Raw genomic sequence first — 17781 nt, forward strand, 5'->3', positions numbered from 1 at the left:
TCTTTGATTTAAGGTTCTCTATTGCACACATATAAATGCCTCTGGATTTGTTTTTCTAGTCTCCCCAGACTAGCACAGCTGGCATTTCCAATGCTAGCAGGGCCACCCAAAGTGAACCAGCTTCAGCAGAGCTTCCAGACTAAGAACAGAACACGAAGAAGGAATTGGCTGCCCACTTCAGAGGAAGTAGCCTCTGAAAACCTTATGAATAGCATGGTAACATTGTCAGATGCTCAAGGCCTAATGAACAAAGCGGGACGTTATCAGAGACAGTGCCCCTCCGGTCAGAAGGCACTCAAAATGTGACTGAGGAGGAGCTGCTTGCTCAAAGTAGTCCACCGCGGTGACCTGAACAGAGGGAAGCCTGTGGGAGTGGAGGCTTCGGGGTTTTCATTTGCTGATGGGGCACCGCTCAAGATGAGGAGAAACAGCTGTGAAATCTGATGCGCAGAACGTGGAATGTGTAAAACGTGAATCTAGGGAAATGAGAGGTGGCACGCATAGAAATTGCTGTCACACAGGAAGCCTACGCTGACCAAGTACATAAACTACAAACCATATAGAAGAAACAGAGAAAACTGGAAGATTAACATGACGATGCCAGACACAGGTAATATGCTGAGACCACTTCCAACCATGGACCTTGACAAAGTCAGCGCATGGAGGGAGTATTCAAAGAAGGCTCTAGCAAGGAAGTCTCTTCCATGAACTCTTTGGAATTATTGGCCTGATATCATTGTTGATAATTGTAGCTGCTCTCTGGTTCTCGATAATCTTGATCATTTCCCCTTTTAGGAAATAATTGATGTCAACTGAGGAATATTTCCCAGAAGTTGAGGTTACTCCCCTTCCTATGGCTTTGAAAGATCCATGTCCTGACTGTGTGCAAAGTGTATTGTATAATAAAATTAGAAACTGGAAGCCAGAAACCCCCCTTAAGGAATTTATGTTAGATCTTGAGCAGGCTGAGCTATTGCAACCGAAACCCACGGAAATCTCAGAGGCTCGTTAGGAAGTTTTTGTGCAAGATCCTAAAAAAGTTTATCATCATCTTCTTTTCCCCCTCCTGATATTGGTTACTGCATAGGGGGGAGAATATGGTATCCCCCTCCCAAAGAGAAATAGAGTTCCTGGCCCTGATTTACCTTATACGAGGGCTCATAATAAAAATGGCATAAGAATAGTTAACAAAGAAGGTGTACAAGTTCCTTTTAGTAGTTTAACTTTTATGGAAAGGTTAGCAAGAGGAGGGCCTCCGTGATGTTTGAAGTCCACTGACACAAAGCTACCTATTGTGAGGCAACTCATGTCTTGGTACAGAAAGACTTTTGGGAGTTTAATTTATGGGAACTTAGTGGAAAAGAAAGAACAAGAAACAAAAGCCCTAAAGAACAGCCTAAGAAAGAACAGCCAAATCCTGTCAAGTAATTTTTGATAATGAAATGTATTAATGCTTTATGATTTCATAGTTAGAACAATGTGCCCTCGTTGGACGAAGTGTGCTCAGTTATTGTTAGAAGGTTTATGTCTCTCGCCCTTGTAGTTGAGAAAGTTTTGGTTTCAAAATGTACTAATTTTTAATCAAGAATCATGATGTGATTGATGTAACTTGTCATGCTCTTGTGGCCTGACAATTTCCTGATGAATGACCTCAGGCCATAAGCTTTAAGCCAAGAAAAAGAATAAAGTTGAAGCTTTGCATGAATAAAATTGGAACAGTCACCCGCAACCCTTGAGTCGTGTGGTTTCTGTCTCCCACTCGCCGACGCCGTGACCCACCTTGAGGGACCCCAGACCTTGCTGCAGCTGGACGGCGACAGTAATACCTTGCAGAGACAAAGGAGTGGAACTGATCCAGCCAACCGAGGGCAAAACTGCCCCTCAAACACGATGCCGAGACGAGGAGGTTTCCAGACAAACCAAAGGGAAAGGAACTTGATAAGGTCTAACAGGAGCTCTTCAGACACAGGACTGAGCTTGGCTGGCGACAACATGAGACTGAAAGATGCCTGACACCACCACTGAAGTGTCCACCCAGATCTAGAAGTAGCCAGAGTAAAACAGACATACGAGGTTGAAAACCAGGGGACCTCATCTAGCCATTTGAAATTACAAAAGACAGTTGCCAAGGAAAGAGGAAAGAGAGTCACTAGAGGACTTCCTGATGGAGGGGGAGTCAAGTCGGTTTCCAGATCTTGGGTGAAAGGCAGGGCATGTCCATATGCAATAAAAGGAAGTCGGAGGAGAGCGTGGGACGCGAGGGAGGCCGTGGGCAGAGCGGTCAGCAGTGCCGTGCGCACAGCCTGCGCCGGTGGTGATCCATGTGCGGGAGGAGAGTGGGAGCGCCCGCTGCACACAGGGTGCTCCTGGTCTCTCATTGGTGGGAAACGGGACTGCGAAGAGAGTGGATGCGGATGAATCCTTTCTTCTCATATTTCAGGAAGGCTTGCAGGCCAGGATCTGGGTGGAGGGAGGCCTTCACCATTGAGAGTTGTAGCTGAGTCCCAGTCACATTCTCATAGTTAATACTGTTCCCGCTACATCCTCCCATCACAGCGCTGCCTTAAGGTTACCTCGGAGAAGCACACGGCTGACTGCTAGGTGGCCGGCAGCTTCCACTCCAGGGGCTCTCTAAGCTCTGAAGACAGCTGCGCCCCTTCTCCTGCCCCGACCCTGGTGTCAGGTGACTCCTCCAATGTGCTCGGGGACCTGTGGGGTGAGGGTACAGCCCACTTTGTTATGTATGTGGTGACTGTAACTAGGGGGGCTTGCACACTCCCCCCCCACCAGCCCCAAGTATATAAACTGATGTTGGGACCCGGCTCCTGAAGTCATGGAGGAGGCGAGCACCCCAAAACTTTCATCCATCTCCTAATTTCTTCCCTTCAATCATTACACAGCCGCCCCTAGGACCCACCCGGCTGTGAGGCTAGACCCACAGACATGAGTGTGTATCTCTGCTGCCGATGGGCGTGATGGACAGACGGGACCACTGTCATTCAGACTGCTCGGACACCTTCCCTTAGGGGGATGAGTTGCTGAGCCTGTTGACTCAGGGCTATAGTCTCAGGGTACATCACGCTCCCTAAAGTCTGCACCCTGCTTTGGTAAGTAGCAACTGGGATCTTCACGTCTTGTGAGGGGCCGTCTAAGGTGCAGCCACTCGCCTTCCCCGAGGCGAGGAAGCCGAGCAAAGCCCAGGGACACATGGAAACGATGGGTCCAAAGAACTCACGGACCGCATGTGCATCAGTGTCCTATCTGAGACTGCAAGACTTCGAAGGCGCCTGGCCGCCACTGTTCTGGAAGGATCCCATGAGAGAAGCGGTCCTCAACCTGCGGGTCGAGACCCCTTTGGGGGTTGCACGACCCTTTCACAGGGGTCGCCTAAGACCATCAGAAAACACATATTTCCGGTGCTCTTAAGAACGGAGACACCGCTCCTCTATCCGTCTCCAGGCAGGTCTGCCCACAGACGAGTACCCGGCGTGAAGACTGTTACCCAGGCTTCACCATGCTTCAAGGCAACATTTCATTGCAAAGAAATATTTCACAATCTATAATTACATTTTGTTTTGTGATTCACCACTATGCTTTAATTATGTTCAGTTTGTAGCAATGAAAATACATCCTGAATATCAAATATTGACATGACGACTCATAACAGTAGCAAAATTACATTATGAAATGGCAATAAAAATGATGTTTGGTTGGGGGGTCCCCACCACAGGGGGAGCTGTATGCAAGGGCTGCGACATGAGGAAGGTGGAGAACCACTGCAGGAATATTGGACACAACCCAGGCTCATGAAGCCTGGTCTTGTTGGTTAGCTAGAGCCTCTGGTCCGGGGTCACCCATTGGGTCTGGGTGGCACTCCACCCTGTGGCTCGATGTGGGAGTAAGCAGGAGACACTTACTAAGGGGTGCACACCTCAGAATCGCACAACCGTCTAGGATCACAGGGGCCACACTGAGCCCGAGGACAAGGCTCAGAGGGCTAGAGAAGGAGGTGTGGAGACCGAAGCCCAGGGGAAACGGGACTTCCGAGAATGGGGATAATTGCGTGTGAAACATGACCTGCTCGGAGAACCTCAGCCAGGGCACAGCACAAGGCCTGCGGGAGAGCCTTCTGAGGGACTGCCTGCGGAAAGGCACAAGTCTCTGCCCCTGTCTGCGCTGTGCTCCCTGGGGAGCACACAGAGGAGACTCCATTCCCACAATCCACAGTCACTTCCATTGAGACTTGATCGGAGACTCAGCTCAAGGGCAGGGAGTTGCAGTCACCACAGAGTCCCCGGGGTCTCATGCGCTTCTCCCGGGGCCGCCAACCCCCAGGACAGCGGTTTGAACCCCCAGCCTTAGAAACGCACAGGGTCAGCTCCGCTCTGTCCAGTGAAGTCCCTGTGGGTCAAAGTGGGGTTTGGGGGGTACTTTTGTTTTGATAGTCTCTCTATTTGCATAGCCTATTGACCAACCCCAGCAAGCTACATACTCTTCACAGGGCGGCAGGATGGGAGGGGAGCATCAATCAAATCATTCACAGCCTGGCTGTGAAAGGCCAGTTTACCTGGTCAAAAGCAACAACCCCTCTGCCGGAGACAATGCTGTTGCTGTCCAGCCCATGACCCTGCGCCCCGCAGAAGCACGGGCAGCCTCACTGCTGTGCCTGCGCTCCAGCCCCTGGGTGCAGCCACTGTGTCCACCCGTCTCGTGGAGGACCTTCCGCTGCTGTACCAAGGATGACGGCCTTGCCCAGGACAGGTCTCTCCTGACGGCCTGTCCAGAGCACGTGAGCCACTCTCCCGTCCTGGCCTCTAAGGAGCCCTCTGGCTACAATGCTTGTGAGACAGGCCGCCCGCACCCCCACCACCAAGTCTTCTCTGTCAGCACCACAAGTCACTTGCACCATTCTCCCAGCAGGTGGGCCCCTGCAGTGTGCCAGGTCTCTCCACTGCCTCTGCTGGGCTTGGTGACAGATCCAAATGAGACGCCGCCCTTGGCAACGCCAGTCCCTTCTCCCTGGGCCCTGATGGCTCGACCTGCCAGCCCGCCTGTGAGGACCAGGTCTTTCTGACACCGCGAGCTGCCCTCCACTGGAGGCTGCAGTGCTAGCTTCTCTTCGGCAAGCGCTTCCAAGTTCTTCTCACCTGCCTCTGGCAGGTTGTTAATAAGCCTTCCTCCAAGAAGGCCCGGTCTCCTCTGTGGACTCCAGCTTCTCGGAGGATTTGCTCTGCATGCAGGTTGGAGAGGGCGGTGAGAGGACGCAGCCCTGACCACGCAGTGCTCACACAGCTCCGTGTTCACACAGCTGATGCTCGTGGAGCCGCGGACGAGTTCCCAATGGGTACCGTGAAGCGTGCTGGACTTCCCATTCTTCTCAAGACTCTCCGTGGTTTGCTATGACCCCCACGCTTGAATAGTCAGGGGACACAAGTAGCCAAGTTTCTGGCATTCTCTGCCTTCAGCCAAGATCCATCTGATGTCAGCAATGAGATCCCTTGTTCCATGTCCTCTTCTGAATCCGGACTGAACTTTCGGCAGTTCCCTGTCAGTGTGTGTAATGCTGCGACCGCTGCTGGGTGACCTTCAGCAAAATCCTACCTGCGTGTGATGTTTAGGATAGTGTTCCATAACGAGCATTCTGCTGGGCCGCCTTCCAGTCAGTTGACCAAGTAGCTGTCTTCCAAATTCCCTGGAATCGATGCGTGCTTCCAGAGGTTCTGCAGCTTGCTGAAACGTTTCAGTTGGTGTCCCGTCCCCTCCTGGAGCCTTGTGTTTGGCTGATGTTTTCGGTGCAGGTCCAGCTTCCTTCAGCACCATTGGTTCTTGCTCACGAGCGGCCTCCTGAAACAGTGCACTGTCGACTAGTTGTTCTTGGTGCCGTGACTCTGCGTATTCTTCCCCCCTCTTCTCTAGGTATTTCCAGGATCAGCCGGTATTTTGCCTGCAGAATCTTTCAGGAGTGCTTCCGAGACTTGAATTTTTTCTCCAGTTCTTTTCCGTTGCAGATGTGCTGCACTTTGCCTACCCTTTGGGCTTTCTAATGTCAGGGCCTTGCACGTTTCCTTATGAGACTTGGCTTTGTCTTCTCCAGCTGCCCTCTGAATCTCTCTGTTCAGCAACTTGACTGCGTCCTCTCCATTGCCTGAGCCACACTGCAATGACGAGCCAGCTCCAGAGTTTCTCCTCACACCCACTCTGCTCTTCTCTGGCTTTTTAATGACCGTTTGCTCCCCGAGCGATGGTCCTGATGTCCCCTCGCTGCTCGCCAGGCCTCCTGTCCTTGCATTTGATGTGGGGAGTCTGTTGTCAAGATGGTCTGGTTTTCTTCCAGTTTATCCTGAACGTACATGTGAGCAGTTGATGGTCTGTTGCACAGTCAGGCCCTGGTCTGGTTGTAGCTTCTCCACCTCGAATCCCCACAGACAGAGTCCGTTTGACTTCTGTGTGTTCCATCTGGGGGACTCCATGTGTCACCTTTTGTGTTGTTGAAAGACGGCATTTGCCACAAACAAGGCATTGGTTTTGCAGAATTTTATCATGAGATCTCTAGCTTCATTCCGATCGCCGAGTTCATATTTTCCAACCACCCTTCCTGCCTCTTTGTTTTTGACTTTTGCATTTCAATCACCAATAACTATCGATGCATCTTGATTGCTTGTTTGATCAATTCCCGACTGAAGTCATTGGTAGAATCCTTCAATTTCTTCACCCCTAACTTTGGTGGTTGGGGCGTGAATTTGAGCAATAACTGTACTGATTGGACTTTCTCGAAGGTGGAGAGATACCACCCGACCCAGTCACAGAGAGCATGGCACCTCGGGATGGATTTGCCAAGATCCTCTCCGACAGGGATGCCGACCAGCCCCTCTCAGCATCACAATTCACTTGATTTTCTGGTTCAGAGCGGCCAGTCCCTGGCCGCTTCAGCTCACCAATGCCTAGGCTACCATCTCCGTGCATTCAATCTCATTGGCACCACTTCCGATTTTCCCAAGTGCGTGCTTCGCACATTCCAGGTTCCCATCATTCGCAGATTTTTGCAGCTCTTTGTCTTTACCTTGAGCTGTGGCCCATCAGCAAAGGAAGATCCCGAAGGGTCCGCCCGACTCACGTCACCACGGCCGACTGCCCTCTGAGACACCACCTCCTCCTCGGTCACCCCGGAGTGCCTCGAGGCCTGACAGCTGTCCTCACACCGGATTTCTGACAATATGCTGCTTCCTTTGTGTAGGCCCTCGGTGCCTGACGAGACTTCGAAGCCGCGTGGAAGGTTTTAGGTGGCTTCTTCCTCTAAAGTGGGGGGTCAAGTCCTTCTTCCTTGTCTGTTCTGAGTCTGCAAGCTCTGCGGAAACCTGTTCGCTGGGGTGACCCTACTGGCATTTGAATTCGTAGTGACAGAGTTTCCAGCATCCCAGCCACACACAGCCCACCCCAGCAGAACACACAGCCAGCCAGGTGGGGGCTACTGTGTTTGGTGCCGTCTGACTCCCAGCAGACCCCTGGGTGTGTGAGACTGAAGCACTGCCTGCCTGGCCCCTGCTGGCCTCCTACTCGTAGTCTGAGCCACTGTGGCTGCGGTGTCCCTCCAGCTCCTCCAGCTCTCCCTCCTGGTCACCCACCCTCTGTGTGACAAGCCTGATGTCCTTCTGCAGGGTCGTCTCCTGGGGAGGTGTTGGGAGCACGCAGGACAAGGCTGGTCATCCTTGCCTCCAGGGGACTGTGCAGTCTGAAAACAGCCGCTTCTATGCTGTAGCACCTCTTTTCATTTCCTCTGAGTCCTCCTCAGAAAACAAAACAAGCCATGGGATTTTTAAACAAATTTTGGTTCTTTAATTGATTGAAGCCACAGCATCTTACATTCCATGCGCTCCGTTTGTTCCCTTACGGATCGTACTTTTGGTGTCAAGTCTAAAAGTTATTCATCCATCCCTGGATCTTGTGGTACTTTTATTAGAGGCTCTGCTGTCTCACAGCTCATTTTCAGTTTGTGATGAGTTTTGAGTTGATTGTGTAAGAGACTTGAGATAGGGGTGCTTTCTTTTTATTGTGCCTGATGCTGTAATTACATAATTTCAGGTCAGTTTGTGAAATAGGTTACAGGGTGAGCCTCAGTGGCCTTGTGGGTTACGTAGCAGGCTGCTAACTGTAAGGTAGCTATGTTATAGGGGTGGGGTCTAGCCTGTCAGTCAGGTCACAGCCAATCATGCCTCTTTGTGGGCGTGGCCTTCTCCTGAGGATTCTGGGAACTCCTGTCTTCCTCCCTGGAGGTGGGACACACACTCTCTCTCTCTGCTTCGTCTTCCTTCTGACAAGCCACAGGAAGCAAAGCTGATGGAGCCAGAGCCCTGGAGCTGGAGGAGCCACACGGAGATCCACGCTGAGATGCTTCCACCACCACTGGATCTACAAGATCCACGCACTGGCCTGTGATCTTCCTGTATTTGGCATCATTGCATGTGTTGTGTGAGTCTGAAGAGGAATTTATAGACTGGTATTGGACATATATTGGACTTACGGACTTGATCTGGACTAGGCTGGGATATTTTATGAATATACGATTACTTTTTGATATAAAGCTCTCTCTGACACACAAAGGAATGTCCTGGATTTGCTTGTCTAGTCCACCCAGACTCACATACCTGATGAGTTATTTTTTTCTTTCTTCTGCTTTTAAGATTTTGTGTCTCAGGATCAACCTAGAACCCACTAGGGGGTCGAATAATGGAAATGTGGGTGAGGAGTGATGGAGGACAATGTAAGACATGCCAAAAATAAACTATAACTTATCAAAGGTGCGTGAGGGAGGGCAGACGGTTCAGGGAGGGGGAAGAAATGGGAGCTGCTATCAGGGGCTCCAGTGGGAAGAGAATGCATTGAAAATGATGATGGTGACTTATGTGAAAATGTGCTTGACGCACTGGAGGAAGTCCTGGATTGTGACGAGAGATGTCAGAGCCCCCATAAAAGCATTTTATTTTAAAGATTCTGTGTCTTCAACAACCTCTTTGTGCTTATTCAGTTTGTAGTTTGTTGAGCTCTTGCTATAAATGAGCGCCCCCCCCCCCCCATGAGGGGCGGCGACATTGCTCGGTATGGCTTCTTGATCTGGGCTTTGTAGCTCCCACCCAGTCACTGGGTGAAACCAAACAGCAAAACCAACCTCACTGCCACCAAGTGGAGTTCACGCCCTAGCAACAGGATAGGACAGGGTCCAGCTGTCCCTGTGGGTTTCTGAGATGCCTCTCTCTCGGGGCCAGGAGACCCTCAGGGTAGCAGGTGGGCAAGTGCAGTGCCGGACGGTGCTCCTGGTCCAGGGCAGGAGCGCTCTGACACAGGGACCGGTCAGTCTTCCCATATTTGGGGTGAAAAAGAGAGCTGGCCATCTCAGAGACAGGAACCGAGAATCCTAGGATCATCCGGAAAGAAATGGCACTGGCAGCGTGCATGTGTGTTTCCTGCCTGAAGTGCTGGAGGCTGCGGTGCCAAGGCGATCTTGCTAACCCACGGAACAAGTAACGCTGACTGCCTGGGGGAAGAGGCTGGCTTCTAGAGGAGGTCTCTGGGCAATTGCCAGCACTACAGGATTGGCTGCTGGATCAGGGCAGAGGCCAAGGGGGCACAGAGCTGAGAAGCTGGGGACCAGAGAGATATGCATGCTTAGTGGCCTGGCTGAGAGATGCTGCTGAGGCCGAAAGATCTGCATCCTCACAGTGCTTTCTGATCCCGCCTGCGGTGACCTGTTAACGTCTCTCACTGTGAGTGTCGTCTGAGTTCCATGAGGCCGTGGCAATGGGCTATCACCCCCCTTGAGGGAGCAGAGCACCGTGGAAGGAATGGTTGGTGCTGGAATAGGATGATGAAGGGCGTGATCAGGGGTAAAGCAACCGAGAGGAATGACTGTAGCCCAAATGAAGACTGAGCATGATAGTGGGACAAGAGGAAAGTCAAAGGAAATAGAGGAAAGAGCTAGGAGGCAAAGAGCATTTATAGAGGTCTAAATACAGGCAGGTACATATGTAAATATATTTATCTATGACGATGGGGAAATAGATCTATGTGCATATATTTATAGGTTTAGTACTAAGGTAGCAGATGGACACTGGGCCTCCACTCAAGTACTCCCTCAATGCAAGAGCACTTTGTTCTAATAATACGGCGTTCGGTGAGACTCACCTTCCCTACATGATCGCTGAAGAAGAAATGGGTGCATAAGAAAATATGGTGAAGAAAGCTTATGGTGCCCAACTATCAAAAGATGTAGCGTCTGGGGTCTTAAAGGCTTGAAGATAAACAAGCAGCCATCTAGCTGAGAAGCAACAAAGCCCACATGGAAGAAGCACTCCAGCCTGTGTGATCATGAGGTGCCAATGGGATCAGGTATCAGGCATCAGAGACCCAGGACAAAGAATCGTGTCACTGTGAATGAGGGGGGAGTGCAGAGTGGACACACAAAGTCCATCTGTAGGAAACTGGACATCCCCTTGGAGAAGGGTCATTGGGAGGAGATGAAGCCAGTCAGGGTGCAGTGCAGCAATGATGAAACACACAACTTTCCTCGAGTTCTTAAATGCTTCCTCCGCCCAATATCATGACCCCAATTCTACCTTACAAATCTGGCTAGACCAGAGCACACACATGGGTACAGATAAGAGCTGGAAACACAGGGAATCCAGGGCAGATAAACCCCTCGAGACCAATATTGAGAGTAGCCATACCAGGAGGGTAAGGGTAAGGTGGGGGAAGAATGGGGGAACTGATCACAATGACAATCCCCTCCCAGGGGAACTGATCACAATAATCCCCTCCCAGGGGGATGGGCAACAGAAAAGTGGGTGAAGGGAGACAGCAGTCAGTAAGACATGAGAAAATAATAATAATTTGTAATTTATCAAGGATTCATGAGGGAGGGAGGGAGGGAGGGAGAGAGGGAGGGTGGTGGAGGGAAGGGAAAATGAGGATCTGATACCAAGGGCTCAAGTAGAAGGCAAATGTTTTGAGAATGATGATGGCAACAAATGTACAAATGTGCTTGACACAATGGATGGATGGATGGACTGTGATAAGAGTTGTATGAGCCCCCAATAAAATGATTTATTAGACTAAAAATGTTCAGGGGCAGCCCTTACCACCTTCAAAGGTAAAAGGCAAGAGAGCGAATGGAGGGAGGGGCGGAATGTGACACGACCCCCTGCCTTTTAGGACTTGTCCTCAGGCAGATGCAACCTGGGACCCCCTGCTAGGCGGGCAGAGGAGGCCCTCCATCCCACACGTGGACCGCTTCTTGATTGGTGGTCTCTTCTGTTCCTTCCCCCGCCCCCTTCCCTTTGGGACTCCCTGGACGTGTTTGCTGGCATTTTCGAAGGAGTCTCACGGGTCGCCACAGGTCTTGCCCCTTTACTCTCTGGGTTTCACACTGAATCAACTTTCTCGACACAGCACCAAGTTCACAGTCTTCCTTTGTCAGCTTGCATCTGCCGTCGAATTGAATCCCGCCACGGACAATTTCACTTCAGCGATGATGTTTCTCAACTACTCACTTTCCGTGTGGCTTTCCAGTTTTGATATCTACATCGGTAGATGTGGATACATTTGTCCTTGCTTTATTCTGATTGTCTTGATTGGATGGGTCATGGTTATTACAATTTTAAAGCCTTCACTGAGCAAACTTGATTTAAAAAATGATCTATAGTAGCTGCTTTGAAGTCTTTATCTGATAAATGTCCAACTTTCCATTTATTTATTTTATGTGTGTGGTCAATATTTAATTTATTTAGATATATATGTAAAAGAGGAAAACAAGAGCTTCATTTTAAAATCCAATTAAATAGGCTAAACATCTGTCTAAGTCCTTATTTTCATGTGAATAAAGCATCATGCAGTTTTTCACAAATCACTTAACTCCCTTGCCTGGTCGTTTCCCACAGGTGCTTTGTGTGTTGCATGTGTGGCTGTGTTGCATGTATGATGTGTTGCACACATGGCTGTGTTGCATGTATGACTGTGTATGAATGTACGGCTGTGTTGCATGTGTGGATGGGTTACATTTATGGCTGTGTCGCATGTGTGGCTGTGTCGCATGTGTGACTGTGTTGCACACATGGCTGTGCTGCATGTATGACTGTGTTGCATGTATGACTGTGTATGGATGTATGGCTGTGTTGCATGTGTGGATGGGTTACATTTATGGCTGTGTTGCATGTGTGGATGTGTTGCATGTATGGATGTGTTTCAGGTATAGGTGTGTTGCATGTGTGGTTGTGTTACATGTATGGATGTGTTACATGCAAGAAAATACAGTAAATTCCTTAACAATGCCATGCCTACGTTGACTATGCAGATGGGCAGAACCGTTCATACAAGTCTTACTTTTTCCTGTGCATCGGGGACAATCTGCAGAGCAGCTCAGCTCTGCACTCAAGAACTGACACGGGTCTGTGTCAGGCCCTCGATGGCAATGAGCACCGGCATCAGGCTCCCTTCAGAGGCAAGACCTGTGCGCTGCCTCCTTGTCTTGCGCTGCGCACTGCTGGCCCTTTGTATGTTCTCTGCGTGTCTCACAACTTTTTCTTGGCTCCTGGATGTTTTCGGTACACGGGCGTTAGCCAGGCTGGATTCTGCACCGCTCCCCTTGCCACCAGGTGGTGGTGCTGCTGCTGTGGGGTTTCATTTGTTTCTCGTTGGTTTTCTGACCTACTGACCAGATTAATCCCGTGGCCACTGATGTCCCTGCTCAACAGATAAAACACTCATTCTTGTGGACTCAGTCTTGACCTCGTAGGGCTTTCCCCACGGTCAGGGTCTCTTCACGGGCCAGCCAAGTATTGAACCAGTCAAGTTGCTACCTGACTGTAAATTAAACTCACCGCTATCCAGTCCACTCTGGCTCAAAGTGACCCCACGGGACGGACTAGAACCGCCCCTGATGACTTCCAAAGCTGGACCACGTCCAGGAGCAGAAGCCCTGTCTTTCCCTGCTGGTGGTTCTGAAGGACTCACGTTACGATGACAGCCTGACACATGACCCTACTCCACCAGGGCTGTGGCCTCAGATGAGTAAACGGGAAGCTCTTTCCATGGGCGGGGGATGCATTCACAATTCAGGCAGTTTGCACACCGGCCTTGGCTTGACTTTTCGTTGACACAAAGTCTGACGGACAGTGAGCCAGGGAGGAGTACCTAGCTGGGGTCTTCTCTGTGCTTGGGCCCTGAAGACCACCACGAACACCTGGGCACCGCGTCTTATTGACACGGAATTTCCTCATGATGTTCCCAACTCCCACCTACCATCGCGGTCTCACTTAGCCGCAGTGTGGGTCTTGTCCAACTGTCTGCGGCTGAGGTTGTTCTTGATTCTCACAAACCCCCCCTGGGCAGCCCCTCACCCTCACTCCTCAAGTTGTCCTTCCAATTTAAGCAGGGGGGGAGGGTCAAAGCAACCCCACGACTGACCCATAGGCTGCAGCAGTTCTTTACTTCTTTCTGAGGTCCAGTGGATTTTGTAAGAACAAAAACGCGTGTGTGTTTAAAAATTAGCAACAACAAAAAAAGCATGTGTGTGCGTGTGTGTGTGCACGCACGCAAGTCAGTGTGCATTGTTTTTTAATAAATGCTCTTCAAAGGCTGACTTTGGTCAAGTTCCTAAAATGGTTGCTTGCACCAATTTTATACAGTTTAACCTTGCTTTCTTAAAACAAAAATTGGAGAATATTTGCTGAGCTCCTTTATCTACCATTCCTGAGGTCTCGCCCTACATATGTAATTGAGTTTTCGAGTACTAACATTAAAAAAAAAAAAGTAAAAAATCACAGATTAACTTAACTTTAATGATACATTTTATGTGATGTACTATATCAAAAATACTTTCTTTTCAACCTGGTGAAATGGTAGCAGTAGAAGCGGCAGAACTACTCTGACTAGAGGGAGAAGACTGAGCAGGAGTGACCCAGAGAGGGTTTGCATGAGGTGGGGGTCAGACAGACAAGCATCTGCCAAACTTTTCACCAATTCTGCAACCAGCTGTCCCTGCCACGGCACTCTATACTTCTCTGTGTTCAATGGCCGCAGAGAGCTCACAGGCCATGCTTACAGTTCTGTGGTTTATTAAGAAACAGAACACAGGGGGAGGGAAGAGAAAAGAGGAGCTGATACCAAGGGCTCAAGTGGAAAGTGTTTTGGAAATGATGATGGCAACATATGTACAAATATGCTTGATACAAGGGATATATGGAATGTTATAAGAGCTATAAGAACCCCCAATAAAATTATTTTTAAGAAAACATCAACAACATACAATAAGAAATGACACAAAGGCGGGGGAGGTGGGAGGAGAAACAGAACACAATTTGGGATCAGGATCAGCAAGCTACAACTCAGGATGAGGATCAGGGAGCATGCAGGCAATGACTCTGTTCTTCCGGGCAGGGCACCTCTAAGCTCCTCTGAGTTGTGCGGGCCTCCTCTCCACCCCAAGGGCAGGCTCCTCTTCACCTTGCCATCTGTCGCCTCTGGCTCTGCCACTGGGACCCTTCCGGGCCTCTGGATGTCTTCACAGTTGTGGCCTGTGACCCATGTTAAACTCCTTTAGAGGTACCTCCCCTCTCTCTGCCTCCTCTTTCTCTCTCTCTCTTTACCCCCCTCCTCCCTCTCCTCTCCTCCCTCTCCTCTCCTCCCTCTCCTCTCTGTCTCTCTCTCTGCCTCCTCTCCCTCTCCTCTCTCTCTCTCTTTCTCTCTGTCCTCTCTCTCTCTCTCTCTCTGCCTCCTCTCGCTTCTTCCTGCCCTTTGCTTCTTCTTGCTGCTTCTCTTCCTGCCTTTGTCGGTCTGGAAAACCTCCGAGGGGACTTACGGCCAAGATGACCAACTAGGCAGACATGCTATACAGCCCCTCCCTGGAGGGCCCTGGGGGCTGCAAATGCAAGATGCTCTCCTGGTCTATGGGCTGCAGTACAAAGAGTCTTTGTTGCACCTGGATGCTGCATGATTTTCTCTGAAAAGGGTGATGGGCCAAATAAGTTTGGGAACCCAGGCGGCACTACAAGAAAGACCTGGGAGACCAATTCAGGCATCCAGATGCTAACCCTGGAGCCCTGGGCTTCCGAGGGAACTGTGGATTGAATACCAGCTGGGAGAAGACTGAGCCACGGCAGCCAGAGAGGAAGCAGACAGTGAGACCCGGTCACCCTGGCATGGCCCAGCCATCTTGAACCCCAGTGAAAGTACCCCAGTGGCTGCAGATGGGAAAGATGGAGTGACTCCTTGTTCCACACACCATCTTGGTGACAAGCAGGGTGGCTAGCACTGCTGCCACTCTCCCAGAGGCTGGGTGATACCCACTCTCTACTCTGCCTGAGGCTGCAGCTGAACCTTCATGGAGTAGGCTACAGGTGCACCCCTTCCCCCCAATTTGGAGGTGTGTGAATTTAATCCCCATGTCAGACCAGCAGACCACACTGCTGCTCACACTGGTCACTCCTTCCACAGCCAGCTGCCCTGCCCCCAGGTGTCCTCTGGGCTCCAAGACCTCCTTCTGGAAATGAGCATCTGAACCGTCAGCATGTGAGCTGCGGTCACCACCTCCAGACGAGGTGGCGTGACCCGACAGCAGCACGCCCCCCCCCCTCTCACCAAGCCACCAGCTCCTTACCAGGCAGAGGGTGCCGGACCACATAGGGTGCTCAGGCCCCCGGAGGGTCACCTTTCTTAGTGTTTGTTCCTTCTCTTTCCCTTCTCTTGTTTCCCGGATGAGGCATGGAAAGAACACGCAGTCAGTGTGCTAAAAAGACTAGTTGACATTCAATCATTGAGGTAGTTGGTTTATTGTGCCAACCTGGCCGATAAACACATGTGGGGTTAATTGAAGGGCGGAGAGATAAACGGCTTGGCGAGCCTCACCTTTCTGGTCTCTTGCTCTTTGATCATCGGACCAGGGTGTGGCTGTCTTGCTTGTTCTGTGCCTCAGTTTGCAAGCTACACTACCTGTGGGACACCTAACCCGTGGACTGTGTCGCTGTAATCTGAGGTTCCTTCAAGACCTGCTTCGCCACACAATTGGAATTTACAGCTCTTGAGCTGGGGACTGTCAGACCCTGTCATCTGGTGACCTGCCTTGCTGTTTGCTGCCTGTGCCTGGATAGCCTGTTTGCTCTACAGAGGACTACCCGGTGGCCCTCCAGACATGAAGGACTGCCAGTGTCTCACAGGAGGGAGTTGCACTGAGTCATTTGTACTGCTTTATAATTTAACTGTTTATTTCTTATGTTATATATCTATTGATCTATATCTATATAAATTATTAGTAATCTGTTTTTGTCTCTCTAGAGAACCCTGTCTAACACAACCATTTTGAGAGGTAATTCAATCTGGGGCCTTAAAGGCTTGAGGTTAAACAAGTGGCCATTCAGCAGAGAAGCAACAAGCCCACACAGAAGAAGCACACCAGCCTGTGTGATCATGAGGTGTCGACGGGATTGGGTAACAGGCACCAGAAGATCACAAATTGTTGAGAATGAGGGGGTTCAGAGCAGAGATCCCAAACCCATCTGTAGACAGTGGGACATCCCCTCACAGAAGGGTCACAAGGAAGGGATGAGTCAACCAGGGTGCAGTGTAGCACCGATGAAACACACAATAGTCCTCTGGTTCCTTGAAGCTTCCTCACTCCCCACTATCAAGACCCCAGTGCTGACTTTCAGTTCTGGCTAGACCAGAGCATGCACACAGGTACAGGTAAGAGCTCACGACACATGGAATCCAGGTCAGACAAACCCCTCAGGAACAGAAATGGGAGTAGAGATACTAGGAGGGTAGGGGGAAAGTGGGAAGGAGAGGCCAACCAATCGTAACGATCAACACATAACCACCCTCACAACCCCCCTAGAGACGAACAACAGAAATTGTGGGTGAAGGGAGACGGGTCGGTGTGAGATACGAAAATAATTTATCAATGGGTCGAGAGGATGGGAGGGGGTGGGAAGAAGAGCTGATACCAAGGGCTCAAATAGAAAGTAAAATGCTCATAAAATGATGGCAACATTATGTACAAATATGCTTGAGCCTCCAATAAAATAAACTTTAAAACAAAACTACCAGAACGCTCCTTAGAAGCGAGCATGGGGAGACTTCATCTCACACACGTTGTCAGCAGGGAACCCCTGAAGAGGACATCGTGCTTGGTAAGTATGAGGGCAGCAGCAAAGATCTTCAAAATGGACAGAGAGTGGACCATGGTGAGGGTGGGCAGGCCGGGGCGTGGCAGCTGCTGTTGAACACAAGGTTGCTATGGGTGGAACCAGCTCAGAGGCACCTGCCAGTATGATGGCAGGGGTGTCCTTTCCCCCGGGATGGGTCTCTCCTGCTACTGTGTGCAAAGTCTGTGAGATGTCTTGCCATCCTTGCTTCTAAGGAGCACTCCAGCTGTACTGACTTCAAAGGCAACTGTTTGTCCTTCCTACTGTCCAGTGTATCCGTGTTCATTCTTCACCCAGGTTAATACCTAAATCCATTCTTCTGCTCAAAGTTGCCTCCTGGATGATCTGCTCAGCATACCTATGTAGTGTGGGAAAGGATACAGCCCCGACACACCTATTGAGGTAGTTTATTGGGCCAACAAACACATGTGGGGTTAATTGAAGGGTGGAGGGGTAGGGTAAATGGCTCAGTGAGCCTTGCCTTTCCAGTTCTTAGGGTCTCTTGCTTTGTGATGGTGGGACCAGGGTGCAGCTGCCTTAGCCAGTTCCTGCTTCAGCTGGCAAGGCTCACTCCCTGCAAGACATCCCTGAGGAG

Source organism: Tenrec ecaudatus, chromosome 10 (genome assembly GCF_050624435.1).
Source record: "Tenrec ecaudatus isolate mTenEca1 chromosome 10, mTenEca1.hap1, whole genome shotgun sequence".
NCBI lineage: Eukaryota > Metazoa > Chordata > Mammalia > Afrosoricida > Tenrecidae > Tenrec > Tenrec ecaudatus.